The following is a 16,430-nucleotide window of genomic DNA, read 5'->3' on the forward strand; positions in this document are numbered from 1 at the left end:
CTCCAAAGAAGACATACAGATGGCCAACAAGCATGTGAAAAGATGCTCAACATCACTCATTGTTAGAGAAATGCAAATCAAAACTACAATGAGATACCACTCACACCAGTCAGAATGGCCATCATTCAAAATGATAAATACTGGAAAGGGTGTGGAGGAAAAGGAACCCTCCTACACTGTTGGTGGGGATGTAAATCAGTGCAGTCACTATGAAGGACAGTATGGAGAGTCCTTAAAAAACTAAAAATAGACTTACCATATGATCCAACAATCCTACTCCTGAGCATATACCTGGAGAAAAATATAATTCAAAAAGACACATGCTCCCCAATGTTCACAGCAGCACTATTTACAAAAGCCAAGAAATGGGAACAACCCAAATGTCCATTAACAGATGACTGGATAAAGAAAATGTGGGGGGTGTGTGTGTGTACGTGTACATATATACACACCTATAGAAACACAATGGAATACTACTCAGCCATAAAAAGTAATAAAATAACACCATTTGCTGCAACATGTATGCACCTGGAGATCATCATTATAAGTGAAGTAAGCCAGAAAGAGAAAGAAAAATGCCATATGGTATCACTTATACATGGAATCTAAAAAAAGGACACAAATAAACTTATCTACAAAACAGAAACAGACTCACAGACATAGAGAACAAACTTATGGTTACCAGGGGGTAAGGGGGATAGGAAGGGATAAATTGAGGATTAGAAAATTGCACCTCTTGGGGAGTGATGGAAATGTTAGCTGTCTTGATTTGGTAGTGGTTTCATTGGTGTATACATCTATCAAAATTCATCAAATGGTACATCTGAAATATGTGTAGTTTACTCTACAGGAACCATACCACAATAAAGGTGTTTAAAAAAAGATTAAAAAATAGCTTATGGCTATCATTTCTTGAACTCTTGCTGTGAATATATTATCTAATTGGATACTCATTTGATATTTACTTTCATCCTGCCCTCTGAGATTTGAGACCACCCCATCCTCCCCCTCCCCGGACCCACGCATCTGTTCTGCAGTTAGAAATCTCCAAGACTCACTCCGGATGTGCTGCAGTGGCTTCACAGACTCCAGACCATCCCTCAGAGTGCATGTTTCTTTTAATGCAACACTAAGGGTTAAAGGGGAAAACTTAGCTTTGTACCAACCCTTCAAAATTCACCTGGCCAGGATTTTCAAAGTCCTGCTCATATTTTCCCTTATTCCAAGAAATCAAAAGAAAATTATGAGCCCAATAAACTTGTGTTTACAAATCAAAGACATAAAACAATTAGCGCTGTCTCATACTAACTGATCTATAAAGGTTTTAACTGGATCGATCACCCGCATTCACCAATGCCATCTTTATCTTCACCTAAGTGTATTCACTATTCATTTTCATGTCGTATCTTTTATTCATGCATTCAACAAATATTTATTGAGTGCCTGCTGTGTTCTCAGCACCGCTCTCAATGCAGGGGATTCATTAGTGAAAAGTAAACGTACAAAAATTGTTTCTTTCATATACCTTACACGTCTTACCTGCCACCTAGCTGAAGAATGCTTAGGAAAATGAATTTTATTTAAGGTCATTCTTTAAAATGTAGAGGGTCTTCAAATGACAGGGAAGTTATAAAGTGTATTATGAAAGTTTATCTTTAGGTGATCATCAGAGTTAACTTCCCGCATGCATACACAATGTAAAATAATACAAGATCCTTTTACAATATAACCCATTAAAATGGAAAAGTTGATAAAATTGAATAATGAGAAATGTTTTAATACATATGTGTACTGGCTGAAGGTGTTCACAATAGGTTGAAACGTAAAGGAAGTGGACAGAAATACTTTAAAGACAGGAAAAGGACTTGGACACTTAACAGTCTTATGGTACTTAAATTGCTTGACTATGTCATTCTTACCTCACTTCTGAAAAGAGTGGAAGACAAATGAAGGTGAGAAGGAATAAACTATGGCAGAGCAACTGGAAGAAAAGCAGCAGAGACATGTAACGATCTGGAAGAGCAAAGGGAGGGAACTGAAGAGAGATGCTTCACTAAATTATCAATACCAGTCAAAAGCCATCATCATTAGCCAAAACCCTGGGTGGGTGGGTGGGTGACTGTAGTGGGACCGGATAAACAGCCTAGAACAATACCCGGAACATCGTGGGTCCTCAGTACGTATCTGTTGAATAAGCAAATGAATGAATCAATGACATTTTCACTTATTTACTGACTTAATGTTTATTGAACACCTACTGTGAGCCAAGAAGTATTTCAGATAAACATAAAAATTCTTGACCTCATGGGGTTTATATTCTAGCAAAGGGATGTAGACAATAAAGTTTTTCATTCACCCACTTGGCCTTTGTAGGAGTTGTGAACTTGGCATTTATTCATTCTTCCAACAAACAATTAATTATAAGCAGTTATTTTGGCCAGGCATTGTGCGAACCACTGTACATAGAGGTGAGGAAGACTTGAGTCCCAGTCCCCTGTCAACAAGTAAAGACATGAATCAACAGTCACAGTGCAACGGGGAAGTCCTGTGATAAAACAGGAGAGGCATCTGAACCACACGGGTGGACTCGAGGTCTTGAACCAAGAGAACATGACAGCTACATGAGGAAAGTAGAAACAGGAGTGCCTACGATTAGTTTCCGGTCTCTCTCGTTTGTTCCTTTGGTTTGAATATTTGTTCCTTTACTGGGATTAGTTTCCTTTGCTTTATTTAGTTGGTGATAGTTTTCCTCTCTTTTGTCGTGTTTGACTTTCACCTTGGTTATCTGATTCCAGTCAAGCAGCTTACACAACTATCTTTTAAGTTATTTTATAACTATGACATGTACTTTATTTCGGCCAATTTTTATAACTGAAAATTACCTTCATGTTCTTTCTAACCTTGCTTTTGTGACCTACTTCTTCCTCGGGAACTCCCTTCTAGTCTAGTCCATAGCTACGATACAAATAAAGGACGGTTCTGAGTTTAAAACTTTTAGGTAATTCCAAGAAATATGGTGATTTAGGTATCACGTGTTAAGCGATAAATTCCAAAAGTATGAAAATAGAAACAGTACCAGTGGAGAAAATTTTAAATATCACAGTTTTCTATGGACATGTTCACTTTCTCCAAAGCAGCCATGAGCCACTTGCCCAATCTATAGTTCAGGCAAATACGTGATCCCTGTATTTGGTGAATATATCTCACTCAGTTCTAACCTGTGGTCTTTGTTGTTTTTGCTTGTTTTAATACGCTTTGCAGTGAAACCTCCCACCGACAGGTGGCATTTGGACTCTAGAAAAATATCCAACATACCTGGATCCAGGAAACAGTCCTCTTTGAGTCGTTCAATTAATTTCCTCATTTCAACAGAAGCTTCAAGACATAATCTAATATGTGGCTGGTGGCGTCACTGTGGTTCATATCTGTCTGGTAAGCATTAATACATCCTACAATAGGAAAAAAATGATGGGGTAAATATTCTCATATCAGCTTCTTACATTAATAACTAACTTGTAATAAACTGGCCCCATATGGCTCCACCTTGTTGAAAAAAAAATAACTGATTTATTCACAGTGTTCTTCCAAACAATTTCATTTTCTACAGGGAGATGGAAAAAGGATGATCTAACATATGAGGTAACAAATACACAGACAAGCTGTCTGAATACGATTTTATGTGAAGCAGTTGAGACCGACGAGATCTGCTGGTCAACTCTAGGAAGGAACCTAATATTCTAAAAAGCCTCACACTACTGTACAATTAATTTTGCTCATATATTAAAATACTCTCCAAAGATACATAAATTGTTCGTGAAGTTGTCTCTGTTCTTTCAAGATTAAAGAAAAAATAATGGTATTACGGAGAGCTTCAAGAATGGTGTTTAGAAAGGGCCAGATGACTAAAGAAGAAGGTACATGCAGTGGAGAGTGGCAGTTCATGTGGATAAGAATTAGGTTGGCAAATCAAAGCTATTGCACGAGTGTTCTTTACTCAATGCAACCATAAAAATATAATTTTACTCACTATAACATTTTACAGAGAACAACAAAATTGTGATTCTAAGCCAACTGATGTGCTGTTTCACAGAAAATATTTTACTGCATAGAGAAGGCAGTTGATTTATTGTAAAATCATTGAATAAATTGAAAAGTTGATTTTAAACCTCCTTCTGTAAACCAACATATTGCTCTGAGATAATTTACCAATCTCCATATAAACTCGGTGTTTGGAAATGCCTTTGAGATAGGGAATCACTACTGGCCTTTGACAGAGGAGATTACAATTAATTTTGCTTTTTCCAGTAGGGAAAGCTGATATAAGAAGACTTAGCGCTATTACATTCTTAACGCATTCTTATCATTACTGAATGCAATGGACTGTTTTACAGTTTACGGACTACTATAAACATGAATAACTGGAGATATAATTCACTTCTAAAACAAGCAACTAGACATAAGTTTAGATCAGTTCATGTCTCCAAAATGTAGCTCTTCTGCACTATCTGTTGACCCCAAAGATGGACTATTTCCATATTTAGATTGATAATTTTTATTATCAATTAAAATGGTGGTGGTAGAGTCTTGCTCTAAAAAATGAATATATTTTGATAACTTTATGACTAGTGGGAAGTAAAAATGTGTTATTCAAAGACATTTTGTATTATATAATTATATGTATACATAGAATGTTATGTCACATTAACTTATGAAAGAGGAACAAGTTTGATAATTGAAAGATCTTGTTGATCTGATGATATCTAAAATATGCTTTGGTGCTAAATAAGATGCTGTTTTTACAGTGAATATGTATAGTGATCAGTAAATACTTATTTTTTTAAAATTCCCTAAAATTAGTACATTGCTATATTTGACATTCTGTGGTTTCGTTAATTTTATTAGCCATTTATTTACTGTACCAGATGGTATTACTGAGTTCTTGATTTAAATGTACAAGTATTTCATCATAATATGAATCACTATGCAATAAGTAATATCCACGTGCCATTAATAACCTTAAAGTATTTAATATATTTAAAGATTACCATGTAATGCTCCACAAAAACGATAGCTATTATTTGTTGTCACAAAAGAATTCCCTGATACAAAAATGAACTCCTAACAAAATTTAGCAATTTATTACATACATATATTAGTAATTTATGTAATTTACTTATAAATATTTTTGTTTTAAAATGCTAAACTGTTATTAGAAATTCAAAAAAGTTTTATTAAAAAATGGTCATCATCAAAAATCAGAAAGAAAACAAATTATTATAATTATTGAATAAAATTTTGGAAAAAAACAGATGGAAAGGTAGAAAAAATAAAATGTATTTCAGAGTTCCTAACCTGAGCAGAATGTGGCTAGTTAGGGCACAGATGAAACATGAGTAAATTTCCTGTATGTCTCCATGAAAGCTATTACTCCAGAATTTTAAGAAAAAACAGGAATAGAAAATCACAAAGAACTTATTATACTAAGCATGCTGTCTGCTGATCCAGGTTCATAGCCTAAATAAGACATTTCAGTTTTCCAAGAGATAGTATTAACATGATGTTTTCAGATGTTTATTGGACACAAATTCTTCAAAATGGTGGAAAACCCACTGCCCCCTATTTAGTTTATTATCTCTGATGACTATGTAATTTTCTTTTGTATATTTCAAACTCTTCAATTGATGGAAAAAGTAACTGGGGGACTGAGACTGATTGTACAGTTATTGGCAGCACTTATAGCATTTTCACAAAGTACAATATTCATCAGTAGTAGCGTTTTTAAATTGAACTTATTTTTATGGACATAGTTATCACAATGATACAATGAAGACATTGTACACTGATGGTAAAAATACTGATGTGCTGTTTTTGAAGGCATGATACCCGATTCAGTTTTTGGCAAGGTGATACCCACCATCCAGAACATCATCCAAGAAATTTGATGTGCATGATAATGGGAATCTTCATTTAGCAGAAACCAAAGCCAAATTTGAAAGCATTATGGCAGAACTTACTTACATGCAGAATACAAACACTGACAATAAATAACTTTGCACATTATTTAGGGAATAAAAGACAAAACCAGATGCTGGCAAATTTTATATATATATTGGTAAACAAATCAATTTAATAGACTAAATTAAAAGAATACATTTAAGTCAAAAACATTCTAGAAGCCTGGGACTCTAAAGTGTCCCAGTAACATGGAAAACAACGATTTGCTACAAAAAATCCTTAAAAAATATCTAAGGCATTCTAAAATGTTTGTCCTTTAACAATGAAGCAAAAAAACTCTTTTACTATCACTTCAGTTTTTTTTTTTTTCCTTTTTAAACATTATCCAAGAACTATATAATTACTACTCTTTGGCTTCAGTGAAATATTGGGATGTTTTGAAAACGCATTTGACAAACACAAATTTGAAACCACTGCAGGATCCACACTGAGAAATTCAAGTCATTGCAATCAGGCCATCTCAATTCAGTGAGACTGCAGTTTGTGCTTACGGAAACTGCTGGTGATGTTACTAGTTTGGCTCAACATTTTAAGTGAAATGATGCATAAACCAAAATTTAATGTATGTATTGCCCTTGAAAGCATTTAAGTGATTCAGAATCTTTTATAAAGTTAGAAATGATGGTATTTGCAAAGTCCCTATTATTGACACCAAACAAATTGTGAGCATCTTTACATTAATGCCAATTTCTCCAATGTAGAAAAAGGCAGACTTATTTTGACCTCAAATCATATTGTCAGTTCAGGATTCAAAACTAAATTTCAAAATCAACTTTTAAAAAATTTTCTAGACAACAATATAATTTTGAAAAAATAGATATATGATCATAAAAATTTGTATGGCCTTTTAAATACTCTTATGATATTTAATGTGAAGAATTATGATGATACTAATCAAGAAAACATACCTCTGAGGCAGAGTGAGTGCTCTGCTGTGGTTTCTGTCTGACAGGACAGTGAAAATCTGACCAAATATGGAGACATCAGGTCGATAGGAAGAGGTCTTTGGATTAACCATCAAAGAATAACTGAGGCAATTAGTGTAAAACACTGAGGATTTATAGAGGGAAACACAAAATGAGGCAGAACCCATAAAAGCAAAAGCCACAAACTTCAGTAGGGAAAGTGATTTCTTGTTTTGAATAAAACCTCGGCATGTGATTTCAGAACTGGTTGGTTGCAGTGGTGCTTGGTGTGTGCCAAATGGCAAACCTCAAATCCTACTGTACATTTTTTAAGAACAATGCCATGAGACAGGCTGTCAAATCCTGTAGCCCTTTCTGTACAGAAATAGCGTAAGTGAGCACTAAAGCAGTGATGAAGGGTTTTGTTTCCTATGTAAGTAAGACGTATAATTATTTTATAGTTACATTTTATTGTAACTCCGAGTTCCTAATTATTGTGATTAAATTTTTAATTTTCTATAATTATATACTTCAATTTGTGTCATTTACAAAAGTCATTTTATGTTTTTTTATGTTATAGGTATATTAAACTATACCAACTTTAAAAATACTTAACTTCCAGGGAGCCCTCTTCTGATTCCCAAATGAAGCCCTGTTGGGGCCACAGTGGTCCTGCTGATGTGTCCTCCTTAGAAAACAGACCCCAGCACATTTTTAACATCCTTCTAAAACCGAGGTTCATCGTGTACTCACCTCAGCCTCCCATGTCGTCTACAATATGATTTCAAATTACTTTCCTATACATGAACTTTCAGATCACTGCCCTAAATATACCTTAAATTACTTGACATTTACGTATTGCTTCAGGTTTTGTCCATCATCTGGAATACCTCTGCTGCTTGCCCAAATCCTAACAGTCCCTTGGGACTTAACTCAAATCCCACCTTTTCCACGAAGCTTTCCCTGACCACTTCACTCACTGTGAACTCTCTTCTGATTCTTAAACTATTAATTACTATCATCAGTCACCTGGCACTTGTGCTGTTGTACAATATAACAACACAACTTGTGCTATTGGCCCTTAACTTGAACTGTGCCCAAGTAACTCTAGACAACCTCCTCAAAGGTAATGCTAAGGCTGAGTTGTCCAAGAGCACTTCCTTAGATGATGGAAACATTCTGTATCTGTGCTGTTCAATATGGTAGCCACTGGCCATGTTTGGCTATTAACACTTTAAATGTAATTTATTTAATTTTAATTAATTTAAGTTTATGTAGCCACATGTGCTGTCTTCCATAATGGATAATACAGCTCCAAGGCCTTTTGCAGTAATCCTACCCAACGGCTAGGGAAAGGGGTCCCCAGAACCCTGAGGAGAAGAAACTAAGACTTTAATGAGTAAGTTTACAGGAAAACATCGTAACTGTTAAGTTTTATTTTATTTCACTTAAAGGCTGCACATTAAACAATGAGTTGCAATGCATTTTAAGCATCTTAAATGAGTAATAATGGATCTTATGAAACTAATTTCTAACTGCCTTTGACCCTGAGGGGCTGCTGCTGCCTTATCCCCACGGTGGCCATAAAGACTAAGAGAGGAGAAAGAAAGGCCCAAAGGTCACAGAGTGGAGCAGTGGTCTCCTCTATATGTGTGCTCTATTGGCTAATTTCGTAGCCAGCCCATCTGTATGTTTCTACACAATGGTTCTGGTGTTCTTGAAATTATTTTCTATACTCTTTTGGTTAAAGAAAAACAAAAAATAGGCTTAAAGACTTAAACATAAGACACTATAACCCTCCTAGAAGAAAACATAGACAAAACATTCTCTGACATAAATCTTAGCAATGTTCTCCTAGGGCAGTCTACCCAGGCAATAGAAATAAAAGCAAAAATAAACAAATGGGACCTAATTAAACTTACAAGCTTTTGCACAGCAAAGGGAACCATCAGCAAAACAAAATGACAACCTACAGAGTGGGAGAAAATATTTGCAAATGATGTGACTGACAAAGGCTTAATTTCCAGAATATATAAACAGCTCATATAACTTAATAACAGACACAAAAAAACTCAATCCAAAAGTTGGCAGACCTAAACAAGCAATTCTCTAATGAAGACATACAAGTGGCCAATAGGCACATGAAAAAATGCTCAATATCACTAATTATCAGAGAAATGCAAATCAAAACTACAACAAGGTATCACCTCACACCAGTCAGAACGGCCATCATTAAAAAGTTCATAAACGATAAATGCTGGAGAGGATGTGGAGAAAAGCGAACCCTCCTACACTGCTTTGGAATGTAATTTGGTGCAGCCAGTACGGAAAACAGTATAGAGATTCCTCAAAAAATGAAAAACAGATTTACCATAAGATCCAGTAATCCCACTCCTGGGCATATATCCATAGGGAACTCAAATTCAAAAAGATACACGCACACCAATGTTTGTAGCATCACTATATACAATAGACAAGACACTGAAGCAACCTAAATGTCTATTGACAGATGACTGGATAAAGAAGCTGTGATATAGTTATACAATGGAATACTACTCAGCCATAAAAAGAATAAAATAATGCCATTTACAGCAACATGGATGGATCCAGAGATCCTCATTCTAAGTGAAGTAAGCCAGAAAGAGAAAGAAAAATACCATATGATATCACTCATCTGAGGAATCTAAAAGGAAAAACACAAATGAACTTATTTACAAAACAGAGAGACTCACAGACATAGTAAACAAACTTATGGTAACTGGGGGTAAAGGAGGTAGGAAGGGATAAACTGGGAGTTTGAGATTTGCAAATACTAACTACTATATATTAAATACGTAAAAAACAAATTTCTTCTGTATAGCATAGGGAACTATATTCAATATCTTACAGTAACCTATAATGAAAAAGAATATGCAAACAAACATACATATGTATATGTATGACTGAAACATTATGCTGTACACCAGAAACTGACACATTGCAACTGACTACTTCAATTAAAAAAAAAAGAAAAATAGAAAACAAAATATACATGATCTTTGCTAAAGCCTCCCTGCACATCTTTCTAAGACTGTAGTGAATCACCCAGCAACTAATAACTATGTGCCTGACACATGGGAGGTATTCAACAAATATTAGTTGCATAAATTCAAGTTTAATTTTTCTCTTGAAGAGAGATGAGTCTTCACTGTGACATCCTGTAGTTCTGAAGTTCAGACCAAAAACATTATGGCTTTTAGAATCTGCTTTATTTTAAATTTGCAGACGTCTTGATACTTTCCAGCACTGTTGGAAAATGCAACTTCTAACTCTTTGAGATTCACTGAGATTGATTTCAACTCTTCCAACTCTTTGAGACTGATTCGCTTCCAGTCCAAGAGATAAAGCCTAGTGTCTAATAATATCAGTTATTCTATACCGTTGACTTCTTCAGCCAAACATTTCATAAAGTTTTTTTAAGTACCTATCAGAATAAAAGCTGTAAAATCAGTTATGATCTCATGCCAAAGTTTCCATAAGGCAGGTCAAAGATGAGTTATTTCATTTCTTCTATTGACTTTTATTATTGTGAAAATACAAGGAATTGTACAGCTATTCCACTATCCCTCTGTGTACATTAGGATTGTGTTTGCATCAGAACCAATAACTTTTGATGCTGGGAGACATTCTGGGAACAGGTGCATTAAGCACATGGATGTGGGAAGAGCTCTGGTCTCTGCTTCCTTGCTGGTCTGTGTCATCTGGGATGCACTCTCCTGTGAGCACATCTCTGCTGCTTGTCCCTGCAACTGCCCCCACCCAGAGCCGGCTCCCCACCTCCCGTCCCTGATCTGACAGATGTGGCTGCCCCAGCCCTGTGCTGACTCAAGGCTTCCTTTAGCCTTAATCTTTCAGAATATATGGAGCTAACAGTTTCTCAATTAGAGGAGTTCTCATGCAACACAAATCTTTGCTGAAACCCTTATATCTGCCCCTCAAGACTTTATTCCTCAAAAGTAAAATGATAGAGGGAGAAAGAGGAAAAAGAAAATAAAGAGAAAAAGGGAGGGGCAGCGAAATGTAACTTTCTCCATTCTCCAGCCGGGGCAGAGCAGCAGCAGCAGACCTGTGCAGCCCCAGTGAAAAGCAGCAGAAGTGACTCATCAAATCTCAGTGCACTTAAATTCAATGTAAGAGGAACTCACCATGGGGGAAGGATTACTGTAGGTCTTTGTAATTGCTCCAGATCTAACAGAGCGACTCACACACAGCAATTGTCAAATATTTGAGGATTAACTGGAGGGCAGGTATAGCATTGGTCCCCTCCAAGTCAGCATTCACAGGAATTCATAGTTCCATTTTTATATCTCAAACTGAATAGACATTTCAATAGAGTATTCTCCTAATAACTGATTTGATAGTGTCATTTAGAAATAATTTTAATCTTTTTGATTCAGTGAACTACTACCCAGGTAGCAATGCTGGTAAATGTGGGAGATGAACTTGTTTATATGGAGTGAGAGGAGGGGGCAGGTTTGTACACCTGGAAATTAGCATCAAGGCTCACTGCAATAAGACGTCTAATTCTAGATGAAAGCGGCATGTTCTTATTCACCCATCACCAATTTCAAAAGCATAAGAAAACTAAGTCTGTCTAAATGAAAGAGTTGAAAGGAGCACTTTGAAAGGAGGCTGCAAAATTTTTGATCAATTTTTTTTTAATCAAATGAAAGTTTGTTTCTTGTGTAAATGTTCCAAAGCAGGTGGCCATTTATCAAACTTCCAAGAGTTAATTTATATTGTCCCTGGTGTTCTGCTGTAACATTTCTCTATCTAAAGGAATGGACAGTGGTTTAATTCATGCTTCTAACTCATCAGTGCTTGCAAAAGCTCTATAAGGCACATCTAACCCTTTTCCTTCTTGCCTACACCTGCTGCAGAAAGGGAGCATTTATTTACCGGCTTTCATCTGTCATTGGTCCAAGGCTACCCCTTGGAGTATTAATTCTTATTCCATATGTTGTTCATGAACGAACGGGGACAGGTGTCCAAAGATGTCCCAGGTCACAGGGTTAGAGATGCCCAGGGGCTGATGACAAGTGACACATGATAAAGCAGAAGCAGCTGCTGTCAGATTAGACCTGTGCAGAACTGGCTGCCACCGAAAGGCCGGAGTAAAGAGTGGGCTGAGAGGTATCCGATACATTCATTTAGCATCTATGGAGAGTGAGACTGCAAAGAGACTACAGAGAGCACGAACACAAACAGGCCGTAACTAGAGTGTGGGGCATAATAATGAACTAACCTTCAGCATGAAGTTGTGTCTGCTACATGTGCTCTTGGACTTTGGCTGTAAAACAAAAACAAAAACAAAAACAAAAACAAGGACAGAGTAGTGGTGGGATGGAGGTGGGAGAGGAGCACAAACTAGCTGGAAAGAGAGTTCCAGTGGATGAGGCTGGGCTAGATTTGCAAAGAGGGAAACCCTAGCAGCAGAGCTGGGCTTGACCTGGGGACGGGAGTCGGGAGGGAACTGGCGGGGCTGATACATAGGAGCTCAGGGGAGAACTGGAGGAAGCTGATGCTCAGATGAGATACTAAGGAGGAGAGAAACAAGAAAGAGGATTTTAAGCGATTCTGCTATCTATGAATTGAAACCACATTTGGTGTTTTCAGGAAACTTTGGTAGCGATGCCATTTGTTTTTCTCAGTTTGAGTTGCCCAATTATTTAAAAAAAAGTTCCTACGCAACCCTGTACAGGGAAGAGTCCTAAGTTGAGGGCAGGAAGAATGGGAGTGAAATAATTAGACCAGGCCATAAGTCACCATCTCACCACTCTGTATTTGACCCCTTTAAGAGTGCTGGCAGCTGTGCTGGACTCTGCTGTGTTGTCCAGATGTTCCTCTGGGAATGGAGGACTTATTCCTCTAGGTGCTGAGACTGCTGCCAGAAGATAGCCCTCGCCGTCAGCTCCTTTCAGGTTAGAGAGCTTCCTTATCCAGCCACACTGCATTCCTATAGTGACCCATCTCCAAGGGTGGATCAGTGAGGGTATAAAGGCCCGTCTATTATCCAAACGGGGACAACTCTAAAGGGTCATCCCAGGTTCAAAACTCTCTATAGGCTGGCTGAGTCTTCAGTAGAGACAGCATCACCACTCAACTCCATCCACTGTTCATCATGCCATAATTTGGTTTTAGTATTAACACGTGAAATATATATGCATTTTCCTTAAACATGATTTTTTATTCCATTGTTCTCCTCAATATGCAGTGACAACTTATTTTCATAGTAAATCGACATTTCTTCCTGTTTTTTTTTTAATCGTCTCCTCTACTGAGGATCAGCTTGCAGTTGAATAGGTCTCTGTCTGCTTCCCAAAAGAGCCCTCATGCCAGTCAGCCACCCATCACCTCGCCGCCCCGTCCACGCTGGGCTCTCTGCTTCCATGCTCTTGCTCACACTGGTCTTTCTTCCTTAACGCCTTTGCCTCGACCCAAACTTCTCCCTCAGTCCACGGAAATCCTGCTCACTGTTATGGCCCACTTCACCTCCTGCCTCCTCTGATTCCTTTTCTGATTCTATTTTCTTTGATCTTTCTCATCTCTGAAATTGGATAATAACTATTCCCTGTGCAGTGCAACAGCCCTGCCTCATTGTGGGTTTGGATTTTATTTACTTATGTGTACATCTTGCTTATTCAAACTAAATGGCAAAGTGCTGGGGGCAGAGCCCAAGATTGGTTCTACTCTGTATTCACCACCGTATCTCACTGTGCTGCTGGGTAATAACCATCACTTATTATGCATTTAGCCTTTGCCATGGCGTTTAGCACTGTATTAACCAACTTAATTTTTACAAGAACCTAGTAAGGCATATGCTATTATCATCCTCAGTTTGCATTTGAGGAAACTGAGTCTTGGAGAGATTGAGAGACTGCTAACGATCACACAGCTGGAAATGGCAGAGTTGTATCAATTTCACTGTAAGCCTTGGTTCTGAGCCACTCAATCACAGGCTTCCCATGCATTCAAGTGTAACAGACTGACAGAGATCTAAACTCCAAAGTATGGGATTTGTGAGGACCCAGAAGACAAGATGAAATGTCATCTTCCTAGGATACATCATTTGTTTTTTTCAATGACATGTTTAGTAGCACCAATGAGAAAACAGCTGTGAGGAATAATAGCTAATCATGACTTCTTTCAATCTCATCTTTGTACTGAGTTTGGTATCAAGTCATGCATTTACTCCCCGAGTATGATTTGGCATCACTACATGCATTTTAGTCATCATGAGGGACATCAAAATATTAGTCATGTCCCTCAAGGAGTTTGCATTACAAATAAAGGCACTATGGAGTGTGCAGTCGTCTGTGCTCTGTCGAGCTAATGTTTCCTAGCATAGATGTGATGCTGGGATCATGACTCATGCATACAGAAATCACAGATGGAATTAAATTCATCAGTGCTCTTTCACATTTGCTGTTTTTAACTGTTCAACAGAGATTTCCAGAGAATAAAATGCAACAAGCTGAAGAGAGCATTCAGAAACACATCATGCTCAAATTATCATATATCTGTGGACCACGTGTGATTTTGGGATTTATGTCATCTTAGCTTATAAAATAGATCTTGTCCTGTTCTAAATAATAGCTCAAGGCAGTCAAGACCAGAAAGAAAAAGTCTTTGAAAGCCCCATTTTACCTTAAAAATTCATATGAACTCTGCTTTCCATGTGTGTTCTTAAAAATAAACAAACAAACAAACAAACAAACCACCACCAAAAATCAAACAAACAGACCCCAAATAAAAATTATACCCAAGTTATCATCTACTGGGTAATATGCTGTGTACTACATTGTGATCTATTTTGGAAAAATAAAACCCTAAAGAATAGAACGCAACTCACACTGCACATCATTAATACCTATGCAAATACTCTTTTTTTTACACTATGGTATCACAATATTTTTTAGATATATATGGATTTCAGTGGCAACATTAAAAAAAAAAATTGTACTCTTGTTAGCCACACCAGTTACCAGTGAGGAAGGAGTTCCAGCATGTCACAAATAGGTGGTAAGTTTCAAACTTTAGGGATACACTTGGTGGAAATTTTGATCATTACATCTCTTTGCTATGAGGTCACATCTCTTATCCATAGCAAGAACTGAAGGAGAGGGATCGATGGTGGAGTAGGAAGACCCTGAGCTCACCTCTCCCCATGAACACATCAAACCCACAACTACATGTGGAGCAACTCTCACTGACAACCACCTGAAGACTAGCAGAACACCTCTTCTAAAACCAGGGCTATAAATAACCACACAGAGTTTGGTAGGAAAGCAGGGGGAGAGCGGTCTCCTCAGAACCCACACCCCAACGAGTGACTCAGAGGAGAAGGGGTATATCAGTCGTCCCTTAGGAATGAAGGACTTGAGCCCCATAGTAGTCACTGCAGCCCTGGGGTCCGGCCCTGGGAAGATTAGCCCTCTCGGCTGACTTAAAAACCAGTGAGGCTTAACCAGAGGGCTGTGAGAAACTGAGACTCTCCTCTTGGAGAGTGCCCACACGAAGTAGCTTGCTCCCAGTCCCAGTGCAGAGGCAGCAGACTGAAAACTGACTGGTGTTCTGGCTGGCCTACCGGGACCACTCCAGCACAGTCCCAGCCCACCATGGGCTCCTACTCCAGCCCCTCCTCCTGCTCCAGCACTACTCCCTACTAAGGCAAAGACCACCCATCGTGTTCAATCAGAAAAAGTGGAGCCAGATGAGAAGTGCAGCTCCAGCCTCTCAGGCCCTGGACCCACTCTCAACCAAGGTGAAGCCTGAGATCACTCCTGGGAGAAGCCCAGCTCCCTCAGGGCTCCTTCTCCAGCTTATCCCCTCTGACATCAGCCCTACCTCCTACTGGGGCAGCTTCCAGCAGTGCCCCTGGCACAAGACATGTCCTGGGCTCACTTCACCAAAGCTGCTGGGCACACACACACTGCAGAGGGATGCTCCCATACGAGGACATACCTTCAAAACCAGGATAGGTAACTGTTTCACCTAAGCTTGTAGGGAGAGTGAAAGTCAAACAAAATCAGAAAACAGAGCAAAATGTTCCAAACAAGAGGACAAGATAAAACCCCAGAAAAAACCCTAACACAACAGAGATAAATAATTTAACTGATAAGAGTCCAAAGCAATAATAATAAAAATGCTCACTGAGCTTGGGAAAAGAATAGAGGAACACAATGAGAACATCAACAAAGAACTAGAAAATATAAAAAAGAACCAATCAGAGCTGAAGAATAGAATAACTGAAACAAAAAATATAGCAGAAGGAATGAACAGCAGGTTAGGTGATACAGAAGAATGCACAAGTGGATACAGGCCTTCCTTAAAAAAGACAAGCAATCTCAAGTAACCTACCACCTAAAAGAATTAGAAAAAGAAGAACAAACAAAACCAAAAGTCAACAGAAGTAAGGAAATAGTAAAGATCAGGTAGGAAATAAATAAAATAGAGATTAAAAAACAATAG

General features: G+C 37.9%; 1 long non-coding RNA gene across 2 annotated transcripts in view; it reads right to left on the reverse strand.

Annotated features, from left to right (window-relative positions):
* Positions 1-1,698: 1,698 nt before the first annotated feature.
* LOC116667639 overlaps positions 1,699-16,430 on the reverse strand; it is a 60,920-nt gene continuing 46,188 nt past the window's right edge. For both annotated transcript variants that reach the window (XR_004324566.1, XR_004324565.1), the window contains 2 exons: positions 3,316-3,449; positions 1,699-2,184 (listed from right to left, as the gene is read on the reverse strand). This is a non-coding gene — a long non-coding RNA (uncharacterized LOC116667639). The remainder of the gene's footprint in view (positions 2,185-3,315; positions 3,450-16,430) is intronic.

The sequence above is a fragment of the Camelus ferus genome, chromosome 12 (assembly GCF_009834535.1).
Source record: "Camelus ferus isolate YT-003-E chromosome 12, BCGSAC_Cfer_1.0, whole genome shotgun sequence".
NCBI lineage: Eukaryota > Metazoa > Chordata > Mammalia > Artiodactyla > Camelidae > Camelus > Camelus ferus.